The 18,217-nt window shown below is 45.3% G+C and overlaps 1 long non-coding RNA gene across 1 annotated transcript in view; it reads right to left on the bottom strand.

Moving 5' to 3' along the window:
- Positions 1-18,217, bottom strand: part of LOC146855630 (uncharacterized) — a 104,258-nt gene that overhangs the window by 15,907 nt on the left and 70,134 nt on the right. The window lies entirely within an intron of this gene.

The following is an 18,217-nucleotide window of genomic DNA, read 5'->3' as shown; positions in this document are numbered from 1 at the left end:
CTCATATTCCCTTTGTTACCGAGCCAGGGTTCTCCCTTTTCTCTTCCCCTCGTCATAGAATCTAGCCCAAGCATGTTTGGACAGGAAGGGCCACTTCCCTGTTGAAAAATGTTGTGTCCATGAGCATAGTCTGGCTTAGTTCAGCCATTAATGTTCTGTCCCAAGTCAAGAAATGGCAGTTCGGACTGGACTCTTCCATGAGGAGCAGGGTCCAGACTGATTTGCATATGGCTGGGTCAAAACTGGCATGGTGAGCAAAAGAACAATGGATTAATCCCAGATCTTTGTGCCTGGGGTGAATGTTGGCATTGTTCAGCATTCCGTCCATCATTTGTTCCTTTTCCCTCTGTCCCAAGACGGGGCAGGTTGATCATTCTATTGAGTGCTTGCTATTTGGTTCTCAAACTCTTGCCGTTGAGTGGGGACCTGCTTATGATTACTTCATGTGTGTACATTTCGTAAGCCTCCCAAAAGGTAGTGACCTTGGACATCGAACTGATATTGATACTGAGAGATTCTGCAATGCATAATCTAATTTCTCTCTCAAAAATCTGGTCTAGTGGGAAATCTTCAGAAATGCTTGGGGTTGCACTGAAGAGGTAGCTGCACTCCCTAGTAGAACTGGGGACTGATCAGACACTGTGCTTGGCCTGCACAGAGACTACTCTAGCCAGTAATCTATTCTGGACATAGTCATGTGAGCACGAGTAATTCAAAAACATGCTTGTGTCCATATTTCACAACCCGGGTGTCCTCTGCTTTTATCCTTTCCATGATGCTGCCAGTTCTCTCTCATGGAGCGGGCTCCTGCGGACTAGGCTGGAAATGCCTATTTCTGGATCACCGCCCCATTTCAGAGGATACTCTGGCCTCTGCTAGGCTTTTGTCAAGTAATCCAGAAAACTTCACTATTGGGGCCCTAAACATTTAATAGAGTTGTCTGTGTGTGAAAAGGCTAGCCTGTAACAAGAAGAATCTGGCATGTGTGTTCGTTTGTACAGCTTTCTCTTGAAAGTCACACACTTCTGTTTTTTATTACAGGCGAACAAAGCTATACCCCTGTAGTATGAACAATATGGGGCAAGGAACCGGTTTGCTCTGTATGCCCTAGCGAAGTGTTGCTGGTGTGGGATCTAGATATGTCTCCTGTGTCATAGTGATACCAACAGTCTGACCATCTAAATATGGTAACAGTTGAATTTTATTGGTGTTATTCAACCCTCTAACATTCCAGTATAATACATTTAAATCTACTTGCTCCTGCTGCCATGCTCTATACCTTGTAGGTCTTCTAAGCCATACACTTTGAGGTATTTCATCAATCTAAAACTAATATAGAGGTTGTGTGGATTGAGTATGTCCTCAAATAAAATTCCTCCATCCCACCACCGTCCACCACACTGATTTTTTTAACCTGTCGGCGAACCCCCCTCCCCCCCCCCCCCACAGCTTTCCCCTTCAGAAATACAAGAACCTTCATGATGTGTCCTTCAACCACCCACATAATCAAAAAGAACCCCCCTGAAGCCTTTTCAACAAGTCCATATATGCCTGGTGATGCATGTATTTGTATAAGTATCTGAGGTCCTGCGGGGTTGGATCTGCATTCACCAGGTGGAATATGAGGATTCATTTGGCTCTACTCTCTTATCATCCGCCTCCTACAGACCACTGATATTTGCAGCCATACACTAGGAAAAATATTGTGAGAAAGTGCCCTCTTTCTGCATGGTTGCTCTCACTTTTTGCTCAATTAATGATGTGCTTTGATTGAGTGTGCCCTGGGCTCCTGCTAACCAGGTACCCAGGGCCTATGTTCTTTCCCTAAAACTGCATTTAAGCCTAAACCCAATTGGCATCTCTGGCCACAGGTCAGCCTCTGGTAAATGGTGCCACAGGTACCAGGGCAGTGTGACCAGAGAAGTCCTCTAAGGGCTGCAGCACTCATTGTGTCACCCTTAGAGGTCCCGTACCTTCACACGCTGCCTTTGCAGGCTGTATGTTATGGTGCAGAACAAAGTGAAGAGTCGACATCGTACACTGTGTGCCATGCCTACAACCCACTGCCCTGGCATAGGTCAGTCACCCCTCTAGCAGGGTGCACTATGACAGTGGTGAGGGTACAGGTGCATGAGCCTTGTACCCCTACAGTGTTTAAGTCCATTCTTAGACATTGTAAGTGCAGTTCTGCCATTAAGAGTATATGGTGCTGGGAGTTCGTCATTACGAAATCCACAGCACCATAATAGCTATACTGAAAGCTGAGAAGTTTGTTATCAAACTTATCAGCACATTAAACCCACAGTGATGGCAGTGTGGGATTTTATGAAAAATGTACACAGAGGGCATTTTAGAGATGCCCCCTGAAAACAAACCTACCACTAGTGTCTAGGCTGAGTGGCTGCCTAAGTTGCCACCACCAGACATGTTTCTGGACCCCTGGGTCGAGAGCCTGCTGCTCTCTGGGACCTGAAACAATTCACATCCTGGGGTGAGGTGCCAAGCCTCATCCCCCAGGATGGGCAGGGTTCACAAAGGGGAAGCTTCAAAGGCTTGCCACCTTTGTGAGCTTCCTCAGGCCACTTGCTGCTTTCAGCAACTTGTCCCCACTGGTTCTGACCCCCCACTTTGGGCGGGAGAACCGGTGGGAAAAAGCAAGTGAGGAAGAGAGGTGTGCCCACCTCTGCCAACTTCACCCCTCGGGTGGATGAGGCGAGGTGAAGAACAACTCTGTCCCCTCCATCTTGCAGATGGGGGAACTCAGCCAACGAGGGACAGGCTCATGCCCCCCCCTCCCACTGGAGGGTGGCACAATAGGGGGTGGACCCACGCTAGGGAAGGGACCCATTGGTCCCTACCTTTTACCTACCTGTGATGCCCCTAAATATAGTATTTAGGGGCACCCCTGAACCTTGCTTCCTCAGACCAGAACCAACTACAAGAAAAGAAGAAGAAGCAGCACGGCACAGCCGTGCCGAAGTGAACAAGAGAAAGACGCCGACTGACTTTGCCTCAGCCGTACCGGCCTGTCTCCACCTCGAACCTGCTGTTGTGAAATCCCGGTGTGTCCTGTAGCCAGCACCCTTGAAAACCCCCGGAATACCTGCCTGCCTTCCACCCCAAAGACTGCGTCTCCCGTGAACACCGGATTTGTTCATCTGCAACCTCTGGCTCCAGCTGGACACCGCAAATCCGCACAACTCTGGACCTGCCGTCTACTGCCTGAGCTCGTGTGGGCAAACACACCACGAGGAGGTCCCTCCATGATCCTAACCCAAGATCCGGCTACCCCTGACCTGCCTCAAGCCTCCAGCCGATGCCTGCAGCCTAAATCCGGAAAGTCCTCCCAACCGCGACCAGGAGCTGGTAAGAAGATCCAACCCTAAAAGGCACCTCTGCACTTGATGCCCCACGACCTTTGGTGGCTAAACCGACGGTGCCTAACAAACCCCCAACTCCCCAACTTACCTCTCAAAGTGGTGGTTGCACCCAGAAGACGTTCGTCCCCAAGCCTGCAGTGCCTTTGCAATGGGTATCCTCCGGTATGCAAACAGGGTGCCCGACATCGAAACAGCACCCTGCACCTGGCCGCCCTAGTGCTGCTGAGGGTGCATCTTTGGTGCTACTTTGTTTCCCTATTTGCCTTGAGCTAAAGTCTAGGAGCTTTGCTCCCACAACCAAGTGGCCTGCTCGTCAGCAGCCAGCAAACGGAGGCCCCCTATCCCCCATTGGATAACATTGGGCCTCAGCACTCTGCACACGGCCGCCCTAGTGCTGCTGTGGGTGTAACAAGAGTGCACACTTGACCCTGGGGAACCCTCAGTCTACCCCCAGAACCTCAACTCCTAGTACCAAATACTTACCTTAAAACCGAAAACACTATTTTCCTCCGTAGGATAACATTGACTGTTTTTCTTGGAAAAGTTTCTAAGTGTAGAGTTTGAAAACCTAAAGAAATTCTTCAAAATTGTGCTATTTAACATAAATGATTTTACTTACCTGTTTGCTGGAAATGTCCCACAGTCGTATCCAGATATACTATGAGTAAGAAAAGTAATCTAAAAAGTAACATACCTGGTATTTTACTGAAAAGCCCATTCAAGTCTATGTACTGTATTTACAAAGCATTGCATTTCTCTGAAACAAAACTGTACGTCAAAACAAAGTGCATATACAATTACCAATCCAATCTGTATTACAACTGTATATTTACTGCAAAGTATTCATCACTCACCTGTGCCAGGCTTGCTTGGTTCTAGAAAATAAAATAACTAAAAGAATATTTTTATACAAAAACAATTGGTCTAAAGTTGTGTTTGTGTGTGTGAACTCGTGTGCTGACTGAGTGTGTACAACAAATGCTCAACACTGGCCTCTGCTACTGCCTTACTGCTTGACCACTCTACCCCAAATAGAGAGTAAGGTTCTATCCACTTTTACATCTGCTTACCTTTTGGGTTCCACTGGACTCTGTACACTCTATACCTCACTTTGGTATGGTATATACAGAGCCAGCTTCCTTCAAATATATGTTTACAGCCTGCAGGTTAATCACAGGCACCAGTGTTTTCTGCTGGTACTGGTGGCAGGTTGCAACTACTCCTCGGTCAGTGTTTTCCCATTCTAGCGCTTGTTAATGAGTGTGGTGGCTTCCCCAGTCTCTGTAAGCTTGATGGGCTTTGTATTATATATTCTCTTAAGCTTTGCATAGTGGAGCATACAGTATTTAATTTTGTGAACTTTCATTTGCTTTTTAATGTCTAACCGTATTTTTAGGGCCTGGACTGCAGCAATGAAGTCTGAATATAATGTATTCAATAACCTTTGGAAGGGCACCGTCCTCTAGAGTCTGGCTTTGATCAGTTGTGGGATAGCGCCCAGCAGGGGTTTTGGTTCTAGAGATCTGTGCGCTTTTTTCACTATTGATAGGTCAGAAAAATATGGGTTTCCCAGTAGCTCGGAATCTAGTCTCTGCAGAGATCTGTGTTTTTTCTATCAACACATTCTGATGTGCCAATGGGTCTGATATTAAAGCAGAAACGAGCCTCTAGGTCTTCAATCTTACCCTTTACTTCAGCATGCTCTTTCTCCCTATGTTGAATGCCCTCTCCAGTGGCAAGCGCATCACCTTTCACATCAGATATGCAGCATTCAGCCAAATCTAACCTTGTAGGTTGCATAGCAAGTTGTTCTTTTAGCTGATCCACTCGCATAATGTTTGCATCCACTTTCCCATCAACCTGTTGTAGACTGCTTCTCATCTCTGTTAAAATATGCGTCACCCTGATCTCATCATGTTCAGCCTTCTCCTCTGAGACCCACTGGTGACCCACGCCATTGTGTGTGCATACACTGTAGGAGGTTTTATAGTTGAAAGGTAGTTTTCTCTGCTTTTGATCTCCTTTTACCATTTTGAGTAGCAGAATGGGCCTCATTTGTCACCTCAGGCCACCGAGTCACTTGCATTAGCTCATAATAATCCTCTCAAAGTCTGTGAAGAAAATTCGGCGTAGGTAGACAGCATTCTCACACCCTCAGTTTGGATATATGGGACAGTGGGCATTCATAGATATTGGTCATTGATTGCACCCAGGTTTGCAAGTCTCAATACATTTTATGTCTTATGCCCTTACCTGGCAGCCCGCAAACATACAAATGGGCATGCAGTTCAGGCAAATTAAGTGTTATTCCCTTGGCAGTCGTTGTGGCCTGTTCCCTCGCAAGGTAGACAGGAGTTCATTCTGGGGCGGGAGTGAACCAACAAAGCTGAACAACAGAGAATAAGCTGCTAACAGTCTTTAACCTACATAACCAACCAACTAAGACCAGTGATCCAATGACAAAGGCTCCTGTATCTAATTTCTCCTAAAAATATTCTGTCTGTCCTCTGCACTGCATGGACCAATGGGCCTACTGTGCTGTAGTGTTCCCCCACTTCAATGAATGTCCATTTGGGCATTTGTGCAGCTGACAACACCACAGCCCCTGTACATGAACCTTCGCCCTGGCAGGAGTGCCACTCTGTGCAGTGTCTCTGGCTCCGTTAGTTCATCTCTGGGTCTCCAGGCAGCCTCTGCAACCCAGTAGCCTGCAGTCCCACCAGTCCACTCACAGGGCTCCATTGCTGCCCAGTTCCTCTTGCTGACCTTGTGTGGCTGCTTAAACTAGCACCTTCCTTCCTCTTTCTTCTCTCAGGCTCCTTAGACTTGGCTTCCCAGTTGGTAGATGGATATGATGTTACTTGTAGTATGTGGCTGCTGATACAGAGCTCTAATGTTACATGACTCACTTGATCTGCAGACAGGCCATGTCTCCGTCTACAAATACGTGATTGAATGATCCACTTACAAAATGCGAAGTACACCAAATGGCTTCATGGCGGTGTAAATTAGTGTAAAGATTGAGAACAAGATGAACCTTACGCAGTAGTAAGCAAAAGAAGAAGAGGTAGGTTTAGAATTTTTTTTATGTTCGAACAGGTGATCACTAAACTCTGGAATCTGAGCCCTATTACTGTGAGAATTGACCCATCACAGCAAGCTCTTCTGAGTCGAGGGATATACAGAAGCAAGTTAAGTCCTCAATGTCAAGGTTTAGGGGGCACATAAAGAGGAAAGGTCTGTTACAGGAATGCTTGCACGGTACTGCTAAAGACCTTGAGGCAGATTTACAAGTCCCTTGCGACACTTTGCGCCGCCGTTACATCACTTTTGTGATGCGGCTGCAGCGTAAACAATGCGCCACGTTGCAGCCTGTTGTGTTGATTCGTACAAGGAATCTTCACAGACCGGTTGTAGAGAAAGAAGATTTATTGAAGAACGCAGCCTGGCATCCGACCACCTCGACGATCCAGCAGCAACTGGCAAAGACCGAGTGCCGTCAGCCTCACATTCTAAGAACATTGAAACATGAACGCTCCACATGAGGTAAGGCACAAAAGAACACTATAACGAAGGTAAGTTGCATCACAACATATCCTCCTCCTTAATGAACAATGAAGAAACAAAGAAAAGAGAGGAACAAATCGATGCAAAAATGAAAAAAAATATATATATAAAAAAGAAAGAAATCAAAATGTGACATAGTCTTGTAAATACGAAGGAGGTTTGCGTACTCTCACACTACACCTCAAATCTGATCGATCAACAACATCCTCAAAATCGGTTCAGCAACAGCTCCACGCCGCATCCTCTCTTGGTCACCGTTGGGATCCTTATCAGGCATGTACATTGTACCTGAGCACCCCTCATCATGACAAGATTGCTTGGCAACAGATCCGCTCCTCTGGTAAAGAGCTACCCTGCGTAAATTCCATTTTTGTCCACCTTCGACAACAAAATGCTTACCAACACTGACCACTTTACAAGGACTCGAAAATTTGCTTAATCCAGCTTTAACTCGACCATACTTCAACTCTACCCAATCACCAACCCTGAACTTGGAGTCAAAAAACTCTTCAGGACGTTCACCTCCCGATAACACCCAATCCTTGTGCCATTCTGGAACCAACCGAGACCCTGGTACACGTCCCCTCATACTTTGAAATGGAGAAACTCGAGTAACACTATGCACAGTGACACGATACGCCCAGAGCATTTCTTCAATTAGGCGTCTGGGGGATTGCCCATTGGCCAAAGCTAGTTGAATGGTGCCTTTTACTAACCTGTTTGCCCTCTCAACCATACCATTCCCCATGGGATTGTACAAAGAAGTGCAAGAGTGTTTAATGCCGCTCTTTTCCAAGAAACAACGCATTTCACCAGAAGTCAACTGCGTACCATTGTCGGTCAACAGCATATGGGGTACACCTTCATCCAGGAACAATTTTTCTAATACTTCAATAGTAGACTGAGTAGTGACATCCCTCAAAAATTTCACTACAAGCCATCTGGAATGGACATCAATAATTACCACAGCAATACGCATATCTGTCAAAAGTTCAGAAAGAGGGACAATAAAATCTAGACAAATAGTATACCAAGCCTTCCCAGGATCAGTAATATAATATACCCCATATACTTCTGGTTTCCAACTTTGAGTCTTTTTTTCACTCTCTTTGCATAAAACACAATTCTCTACCCACCCACGAATCTGATCATCCATTCCTGGCCACCAATATTCCTGTTTAATTCTTCTGATAGTCATGCCTTGGCCGAGATGACATTCATGGGCCAGTTTAAAAATATGCAAGCGAAGTCCATCAGGAGGCACAAATCTGTCACCTCTCATAACCACATCTGAACCACTTGCAGACAGTTCATCTAAAAGCTTCTTAAATGGTCTGACAGCAACCGAAACCATATTTTCACGGGAAGCACCTTTCCTGATTAAGGAAATAACTTCCCCCAACGTCTTATCACACTCCATCTCATGTACCCATTGAGCTTTAGAAAACGCACCTAAACTGCACTCGCATACTTCACTCAAAACGGCAACAGATTCCTCAGACTCCAATTTCTTTACAAGATCTCTGTCCACAACTTCCCAATCTAAGGACATGCGAGACAAACAGTCTGCTTGCAAGTTCCTCCATCCCTGAATGAATTCGACCTCAGACGAATACTCTTGCATCTTGGGAGCAAACCTAGCCAAACAAGCAGACCCTTTACCAACGCCTCCAGCAGACAAAATTTTCATCAAGGGCTTATGATCCGTCCTCAAAACGAATCTTGAACCCCAAAGATACACTCTAAAATACTCCACACCCCACGCTGCAGCGAGTGCCTCACGCTCAATTCCGGAATAGTTCCTTTCCGCTTGCGTTACGGTCCTAGATGCAAAGGAAATTGTTCTTTCCCCTGCATGTTGGTTTTGAGAAAATACAACACCAATGCCTGTAAGACTTGCATCTACCGTGAGGAAAGATTTACACCAGGCTTAAAGGGAGCTAAAATTCCTGCATCACAAATCTTAAGTTTAATGTTTGAGAAAGCTTCTTGTTGTTCTACATTCCAGACAAATTTAGCACCTTTGCGGAGAAGACACCTTAACGGCTCTGAAATATCAGCAAAAGCTCTCACAAATTTGGAATAATATTCCACAAGACCTAGAAAGGACCTGAGCTGATCTTTGTCTTTGGGACATGGTGCATCTTTTATAGGTTCCAATAAGTTGCGTTTTGGAGCTAACCCTCTACTCGATATGGTATAGCCTAGGTATTCAACCTGTTCAGTTAAGAACTCAGATTCATCTCTGTTGACCGTTCATCCTGCACGTTCAAGTTTCCAAAGAACTTGTCTCAGAAGAGCATTGTTCTCTTCCACTGTTTTGCCTGAGACTAATATGTCGTCTTGGAAAGAGACCACTCCCCCAATCCCTTGAACATGTTGGACATCATTCTCTGAAAAACACTCGCAGCCGACGCTAAACCGAACAGCATGTGAGTGAATTGAATTGTTCCCTCTGTGGTAATAAATGCTGTAAGTGACTTGGAATCAGGATGTAATCTGATCTGGTGATAAGCACTCCTCAAATCTATTTTAGAAAAGTACTTTCCACCAACAACAGATTGTAACAATTCATTAATGTTGAGTAACGGAAAAGTGTCCAAAACTATATCTCTGTTGAGTGATCTTAAATCAATGCAAAACCTCAAACGGCCATCAGATTTAAGTGTCAAAACTACAGGTGAAATCCATGACGATGCTTCTACAGGTTCTATGACACCCAAGTTGAACAAATCTTAAAGAAATTCTTTAAGTCCCTCCCTCACAGATAAGGGTACCTTTCTCAATTTGTGTTGCACCGGACAAGCATCTGGTTTAAGGATAATTTTGTGGAGGTAACCTTGTACACAACCCAATCTGTCTTCAAACACTTTATGCGCATCTTGTAAAATGTGATCAACCTGCATATCATCATCCACAACCATAATTTGATTTGGGGGACCTTGGGTTGATGATAATGTGTAAATCATACTGATGCATCCAACCAATGATTGGTGGACCCTCTTTAGCTATGTACACTTTACCTTGAGTACTCCTTGAACCAAATTTGATGAACCCACACATGTAGCCCAGAATGTCTATTGATTCACCCTGATAACTAACAGGATTGATATCCTTATCCAACAGAGTGACACCCTTCCAAAGTGTGTGAAAAAGAGACTCCGGTATAATAGTGAACATGGAGCCCGAGTCTACCATGAGGGTTACATTCTCTCCACACACATTAAACTCAGCAGTAGGTCTAGTTACTCTACGTATATCTTGAGTGACGTCCCCACCAAAACAATCAGTGCTTTCTTCTAAAACCAACACACAGTTAATTGGCTGTTGAACAACAGGACATGGTTGAACCACATTGACTTTATATACTTAGTCTTATCCAAAGTATCAAAGGATTTGCACATACGTGCATAATGTCCCTTACGACTACACTTCCTGCACAATTGGTCCAATGCAAAACATTTCTTATAATCAGCCAAATGATATTGACTACCACATCTTAAGCATTCTTTGTTCTTCGTTTTAGATGAAGAACTAGAGGCATTCACATTCTTTACGCTATTTTTAGAAACTGCACTAACATCCAAGTCTACATCTTTGTTACTCTCAACATTTGCAATTTCGTTGTAAGGTTTGTCTCTCTTGCTTAATTCCTTAATGCATTTCTGGGATTCCTCAATTACCTTAGCTAAATCAATTCCCTCATTGAGTGAAGGATCTTTAGCAGCCCACAATCTCTCTTGAAGTTTCCTGTCACGACATTGTACAATGAGCTGGTCGCAAATCATTTCTTCAGTCAGTCCCAAACCGGCATTTTACCGATAGTTCACGTAATCTGGCCACAAAATCATCAATGCTTTGGCCCTTAGATTGAGGTTGCGTGTAAAATTTGTACCTTGTCATGACTAAGTTTACCCCTTTAGCGAACCTTGTTTCAAGACGTTTGATTGCTTCTTTGTATTCATTATCCATGGGTTGACCATTTGCACCCATGGCAACTGGAAGATATTTTGAAAACTCGTTGACCCTCACTTCCCAAAGCACTAAGTAGCAAAGCTTTCTTCCTTTCTGGCGAAAGATTAACACCATCAAGCGCTACAATATAATTTTCTAACATTCCCACCCAATCCTCCCATATGATACTAGGCGTGCCAGGAGAAGGTAAAAATACAGGTGGCATAATAACATTAGAATGTGACTCAGCCATGACACAATGAAGCAAAAAAAAATGGTAAAAATAGTCACTGAAGATAAACAAGATGTGGTATGTAGATCAGCTGAAGTACAATGGCCAATCAACTGAAGGTGTGCAGATCACCGAAGAAGACTGCACAGTACAAAATGAAAGTATTGTGCTGAGCTTGGAATATTAAACTCACCCAGCAACTCACAGGAAATTCAAAAAGGTGTGCAGATCACCGCTGAGCACTAGCATCTGCAAGCATGAGCTACATACGTGAAGAAGAAGTTACGAGCTGTGGTGAATACTCGCTCTCATCCGTGACAGAGAGCGCTGTGCAATACAAAATGGTGGCATGTAGATTACATCAAACGCTGCGCACGGCGTTACTGACGCACGCTCTCTGCTGCGCATCTGCCGTGCGTTCCAGCAGAATAATGACGTAGAGGTGACCGTTGGACTGTTGAGCGTGCGCTGGAATTGGAGTGAAGCGCGCAACTCAAACGGCCTCTTACTCACGGTAAATCTTTCAACAAAAATGGACACAGTACCTCAGGTAAGGGTCAAGGAGGACAGGAAACGACGGAAACTTCCTTCGAAGGCAAGACGATCGTCGGAGAAAGCAGGAGCAAGGAGACAAAGGCCACACATGGATCGCCAGGTCGCGTTTAGGAACGCCGAGGACAACAAGAAATCGTCGCCAAAATTGTTGTGTTGCTCCGTACAAGGAATCTTTACAGACTGGTTGTGGAGAAAGAAGATTTATTGAAGAACGCAGCCTGGCACCCGACCACCTCGACGATCCAGCAGCAACTGGCAAAGACCGTGTGCCGTCAGCCTCACATTCTAAGAACATTGAAACATGAATGCTCCACATGAGGTAAGGTACAAAAGAACACCATAACGAAGGTAAGTTATATCACAACACACCCCATTTACAATGGAACGCATCTAGGGAGATGCGACCGGTTGTAAAGCCCTGCGCCACATTAAACCTGCGTCGGGTATAATGTTGGCAGGGTGGGCGTTCTCACGCAAAAAAGCATTGTAGAAGTGACGCAGTGAATTCTACAAGACTTCACTGTGACACGTCTAGGACGCCACTGCATCAAAACCGTATACCTGCTTGGAGCAGGCGTAAGACGTGACGCAGCACAATAATTATAGGCCTCCCAGAGCATTGCCGGAGTTGCGTTGTGCAGTTTCTTGTAAATTTGCCATCTGATGTGTAATGCAGAGGACCTTAAAATTGGATACGCCGAGAAGTAAGGAGCTAAGCAGTGTGTATAAGTCCTCTGAGAGTTTTTCAGATGGTGACATTTCAGCCACACTGACGACTCCAGTACAGATTCTAGTAGCTCAAAATAAAGGAAAGGAAAAGAACGCAAGCTGCTAGGTACATAGCAATAATTGAGCGTCAGATAAATGGCAAAATAATGTATTTATTTATTTTACTGAGGCTGCCTTTCATTAAAGCACGAATTGTGGTAGACACCTTTTATGCGACAGAGATCCCTATCAAAGTTGAAATTATGTTTTTAGGACTTTGAAACTCGTTATATGAAGAAAAATGCTACACACACACACACACACACACACTGAAATTCGCAATGCATCACTTGTAAATGGTTTCTACTTGGTCCAGTTGCAAGAATATGGGTTTTAAGGTGTATGATAAACTCGAATGTGGAAAATTCCAATTGATCCCCGTCGCATCTTGAAACTGGTTATCTGTGTCTATTAGCTTCCACAGCCATTTTTAGGTCGAACCTATCAGACAGTGTCTGACTGCGAAAGACTTATTGTGAACTTACATTGGGCTCAACCTCCACCCTCCCTGGCCCCCAACCATTGTTACAACTGGTTGTTTTATTTTCACTCTTATTTATAGCTTCTCATTCAATGGCTTACCTTCCTCTTCCTGTTTGCCCCCCCCCCCCCCCCCTTCACCCCCTGCAGAATAGCCTCTTTAAAGTCATTTTGACTTGTTACCTTCCTTTGTTCCCATTTAGGGAGCTTCTTTTTCATTCTGCACTTCATGAGTGCCTGTGTGTTTTTATTTTTTTGTATTAAGTTCTCTTCCTTGTGTGCTGCTTCACACCCTCAATACCTCCCCCTCATTCCTCCAAGTTAGTATGTAAAAGCACAGACAGTTGGATATTTTAGCCTTGGTATGGCGGAAGACCAGACTGTTTTTTTGTTTAATTTTATCTCCTGCATACCACATATTGCATCAAAGCACAAGCTTTGGCAAACCGGCTTTTTATGGCAACCTGCTGTGCTCATTCAGCAGGCATCAGAGGCAGAAGGCATACTTAGCATGACACTTCTGCTGAAGGTCCATACATCTCCTCCCTGAGTTACTGCAGAAGAATAAATGGTTGACTCCCCTGGAAAGTAAATTGGGTCTTGTGAAGCATTTCCCATTATGGTTTGATACTTTCTAAATCTTTTTAAAGTCTGTTGTGTTCCCATAGTGAAAAGTGCTTGAATAATGAACCCTGACATTTATAAAGATTGAAAATATTTAATTCAATGTTTAGTTTTGATGTACTGTAAGAAATATGTTCAGGGACAGCTCTAGTGCAGTGTGACCGCTGACTTCGGGTGGGGGCATCATATTTGCAATTATATTATGGTTTTAAAAGCACTTTCTGCCCTGTTCCTGGCCTCCAGTAATTTTCAGGTAACAATAAAAAAAAATTGATTACTCCAGTGATTAATGTTTGTTCTAGAGAGAGATCAGAGTTTTGTCTAATGGAAGTTTTGAATCATGACGAGGTAGCGCACAGGGTCAATGTGCCTTCTGGACAGAACATGTAACCTGCAGATCACAAAGTGCATATAATGAAAATAGGTCAGTGGGTCACTGCTTTTGTCAGAGAGATCCTTTTGTTACTTGCAGTTTCTAAGTTAAAATCCTAACATAGAACAGTGAGCTATTAACTGAAATCAAAGAGCTGCATACAAACTGCAAAGTATAAATTAGAGTGTTATGGTTTCCCCCCCCCCCCCCCAGTCTTTGATTATTAATGTTGCAAAAAGGGTTCATTTGGAGGGAAATCAATCCTGATTATTAAAGATAACCCCCAACCATGGTGTTACCTTTTACATTCTGAGTTTGTCCTTCTCCAGACCAATCACTATTCAACTATGCTGCCTACTAGTGTGGTTTTCACGTGACCCCTCCACCTTGTAGTCCTCTGTCTCATGTAACATCCTATACAGTGATTTATACACGTATGGTTGATTGTCTCTGTTTGATGTAAAGTGTTTTGACACCCTATACTGGTATGAGTAGCACTATAAAATAATTAAATGCATCTGAGAGAAAGAGAGAGTGGTTATGGAGGCTTGAGGGGCACTGTTAAAGGGTGGTCATTGGGGGTGCCAACAAACATTGTCGCACAGGGCGCCACCAGCGCTAAAGCCGGTCCTGTATTTGATCACTTCTCTTCCAGGATTTTGAAATATTTTCTTTAACGATATTTTACTGAGAAACCTTGGCACAGCGAACTACTTGCCACTCACATTATAAGGACGATACCTATTTGCTTTCTGTTATTTAAAGCCGCCAATAGAGGTGGAGGGAGGTATCTCCCCCAAGAATGCCACATATCCTTCTCCAGAATTCCTGCATAAATGAAAGGAAGTACTTTAATCACTTACTTTCTTGCTGTTGACATTTTGATTAAACCTGTATACTATTTTCTTGTAGACACGTCTAAATGAGATGTGTAAAACTTTCCTGCTGAAAAGTGACCCACCTAGAAAGCATTTGTACCAGGGCGTCTGGATGCCCCCCCCCTCCCCCCTCCCGCCCCCCCCTGCTGAAAACACAGCTCAAAAGCCAGGCCGCGCCTCAAATGTGGGCGCTTGTATTTCACTCACGTTGTATATTTTCCTTGGCAATACCTGTTTTACTGGCAATGCCAGTGAGGTACTGCGTGTCGTATATCAGAGGCTGCAGATTAGAATAACATTGCGAAGTGGCGGTGTCATGGGACACTGCAGCTGGCTGGATCTGTGCAAACAATGCGCTCTGGTGGTTTGTGACGAAACCTGAGGTAAACATTCCACCCGCGTGTTAATTACTGCGAGACGAGCAGCTGAGGAGCCGAACCGGTACATGCCTGGGCACAGCCGGCCAACCCAACCCACCAGGGAAGGAGAGGGCGCGCTGGGCATGAATGGCCTCTCTGCCACCACTGTTGAGGGTGATATGCTGAGGCCAAGTGACGCAGCGGACTCGTAGTGTGGCCTGGCTCCGGTGAGAGCTTGCTATCACACGGTGGTGCCAAACAAGTCGGAGGAGGAGGGTGACATGACAAGGCCTGGCATTGTGTGCCAGGAGAACAGAGGTCCCACCTCTGTGAGGAGATATTGGCAGCCACTGACTGCTACATTGACCAGGGCGGTGGGAAGCACATGCGGCAGTCCTGGCAGCCTCGGTGCAGGAGATTAGTGCGGTCCTGAGTAAAAAGTCAGTGCTTAATTTGAGCTGGTGGGCGGCACACTGTTCCAGTCAACTCGCGTCCTGTTGATGATTATTCCTCTTATTTCACGCAGGCACTCATTTTGGGAACCGGCACTTATTTTTCTCCTTTGTTTACCGAAAGCAAGAGAGGGAAAACAAACAAAGCAGAAAGACTGAAGAAGAAAAAGACGGAATCCCCGTTATAAAGGGAGGAAGCAGGAACCAGCAAGAGCGAGACACACGAGCAGGGAGCGTTAAAAAGGCATGAGGTGGATTTAGGACGCGCAGCCTCGGTATGGCCCCCCCGCCATTTAATTGCACCAGCCACCGGCTTCAGGGGCGAGATTTGAGCACCGGCGCTCTTTTTTTCACAGATCAAGCACTGAATAGTGTGTGGAACCGCCCTATGCTGCCAAAAAGTGCCTTTTGATTTAGCAGCAGGTCAATGCCAGGCGTCCACTGTATGCCGGAAGAAGAGCCCCAGGCCTAGAGAGCTCTCACTGCCGCCCTGTGCTGCGAACAAGGTCTGTCTTTGTTCAGGTCTCTCGCACATGAGTCTCCTTTGAGTTCCTTCTGCCGCAAGCTCTTATGCTCTATTTATACCCCTCTAGACTGTGTCCAGCGAAGAACTTTCCGGCCAACGCCGAGCCTTTCAGACCGCTGGCAGCTGTGTCGGCCACAGTGATCCGGCGCAGGCGCAGGCGTGAATCATTTCTTCTGTGCTGAGCAGTCTGTGTGTACTCTGCAAGTCACGGGGTCGAATGCCAAGTATGGTGACATCAAGGCATTCATTACACGACGCTAGTCAAGTCACTTCACTTATCTTGTAGCCAGCAAATGTTTACAATTTCACCATGAATTATACCCTCCAGCTTTTTCTTTGGGATAGCCTAGGTTAACACTGTTGAATCCTTCTACTCCAAGTGGTAAAGAAACTTTAAACATCATCACACGACACAGAGACCTCTCATAGCCTGGCCTCCCCCCTCATCCTTTCACCAAATGGCTCCAACCCACACATTAGGCACATGTAAAAGTGATAATGCTAAACAAACGCTTGGAATAATTTCATTATCTGGATAAAAGTGTTTCAACGCCTCGTCCGGGTAGTAAGCGCTATATAAATTCAGTTTACAATATATTGAATAGGGGAGAAATGAGTCCACTGTAGAGCTCTTTGGCCACAGGTTCTTCCCTCAACCTTTCATTCTCTCAAAGTTGTAGAAATGAGATGAAGTGTGGTATAGGATCATCTGTTGATACAGAGGTAAATAAAAACCGTAGTTTATCGACCGATCAGAAATCAAACTTCATATGAGACAGACACCTGAGAAAGATGTTCAACAACCAGAGGCGTGTTTCTTTAAGGCAGCCAACGTTCCAAAGCCTGAACCAATGGGGGACGAGTCTGTGGTTGGCACGGGACGAAAAGGCCTTTCTGCTTTAGGTTTAATGCTGTTAATGGTGGACAGCGGGCAAGTAGTTGCATCCTCCTGGAATTTGTGAATTGAGTTTGTCATCCCAATTGAATTCCCATAGCAAACAGCACGCGGGTCAGCAGTCTCAGCCAAGAGGCCACAGAATAATTGAGCACTAAAGCTGACCCACTCTCACACCATTGAAAGCCTTTCCTCATTGGCTGGTGGTGCGAGTAGCACTCCACTGAAGCGCTCTTGGAACTCCAGGCCTCCCTTTGTGACGCTAAGAGTGCCACATTTTGGTCCCGCCAAATTCATGCAGTGCTGTCCTCAGACTCAAAAAATCTCTGTGCCCCTATAGGGCAGAGGCCTCTGACCTGAACAGAGATATATATCTCTGTAACCTAGGTCTTCGCTACAATAGTAGGTATTCCCTCTGAAAGTAATCGGGCGGTTTCCCAAGCATTTTAAAAAGGGACGCAAATATAATTTTGTTTTTGGTATTTACTATTGTGCCACTTTCCGAAGCGATATTTTGTGCAGAGCGGATGGTGGCAGCTGGGTGTGCTAAACTGGTCTATAAACTTTAATCAGCTGCAGGTCGAGGGGTTTCTTCCACTGCCCTGTACACCAAAGCCCCATAGTGGCGAAGGATAAAGTGCCCAGTAGATACCTTCAGTTTGGCGTCAGCCACATGAAGCTGGGCATTACTGTCTTGCTGTTTGTGGGTGCTCACAGTGGGTGGGTCTGGGCTGGGCCCTGGGTTGGGTGCAGAGCTGGGTGCAAGGTCAGCAGGGGGCTGATCACGGCTGGGCGTGCCTGTGGCGCTAAGGTTAGAGGTGCTGAAGAGAGATTCACTTGTTTCCTGAATGTGAGAAGACTGGTTGTGCTTCTGGTGGGAGGAGGGGACGGGCAAGGAGTGACAGAGCTGCACATATCTTCCAAAGGTGCCTCAAATACGCAGTATCTGTACTGGCCAGCTTGGGGGTCGCTAGTACTTCGTATAAAGTATGGAAACAAAGCAGCAATAATGTCCTAAAATGGATGCCTTACTTACAAACACCATGGAGGTGGATGCGGTGTGTTGGTCTGGTCATTGCAGCGTTAATGTTTTGTGTAAGTGCTGCACTGTCTTCTTTCTTGCGGGTACCTTTGTGAACACTGCAGATGTATGTGGGGCGGGGGGGGGGCTGAT

Source organism: Triturus cristatus, chromosome 4_1 (assembly GCF_964204655.1).
Source record: "Triturus cristatus chromosome 4_1, aTriCri1.1, whole genome shotgun sequence".
Taxonomy (NCBI): Eukaryota; Metazoa; Chordata; class Amphibia; order Caudata; family Salamandridae; genus Triturus; species Triturus cristatus.
The sequence above is the reverse complement of the archived record's forward strand: the minus strand, read 5'-3'. Positions and strand labels throughout refer to the sequence as shown.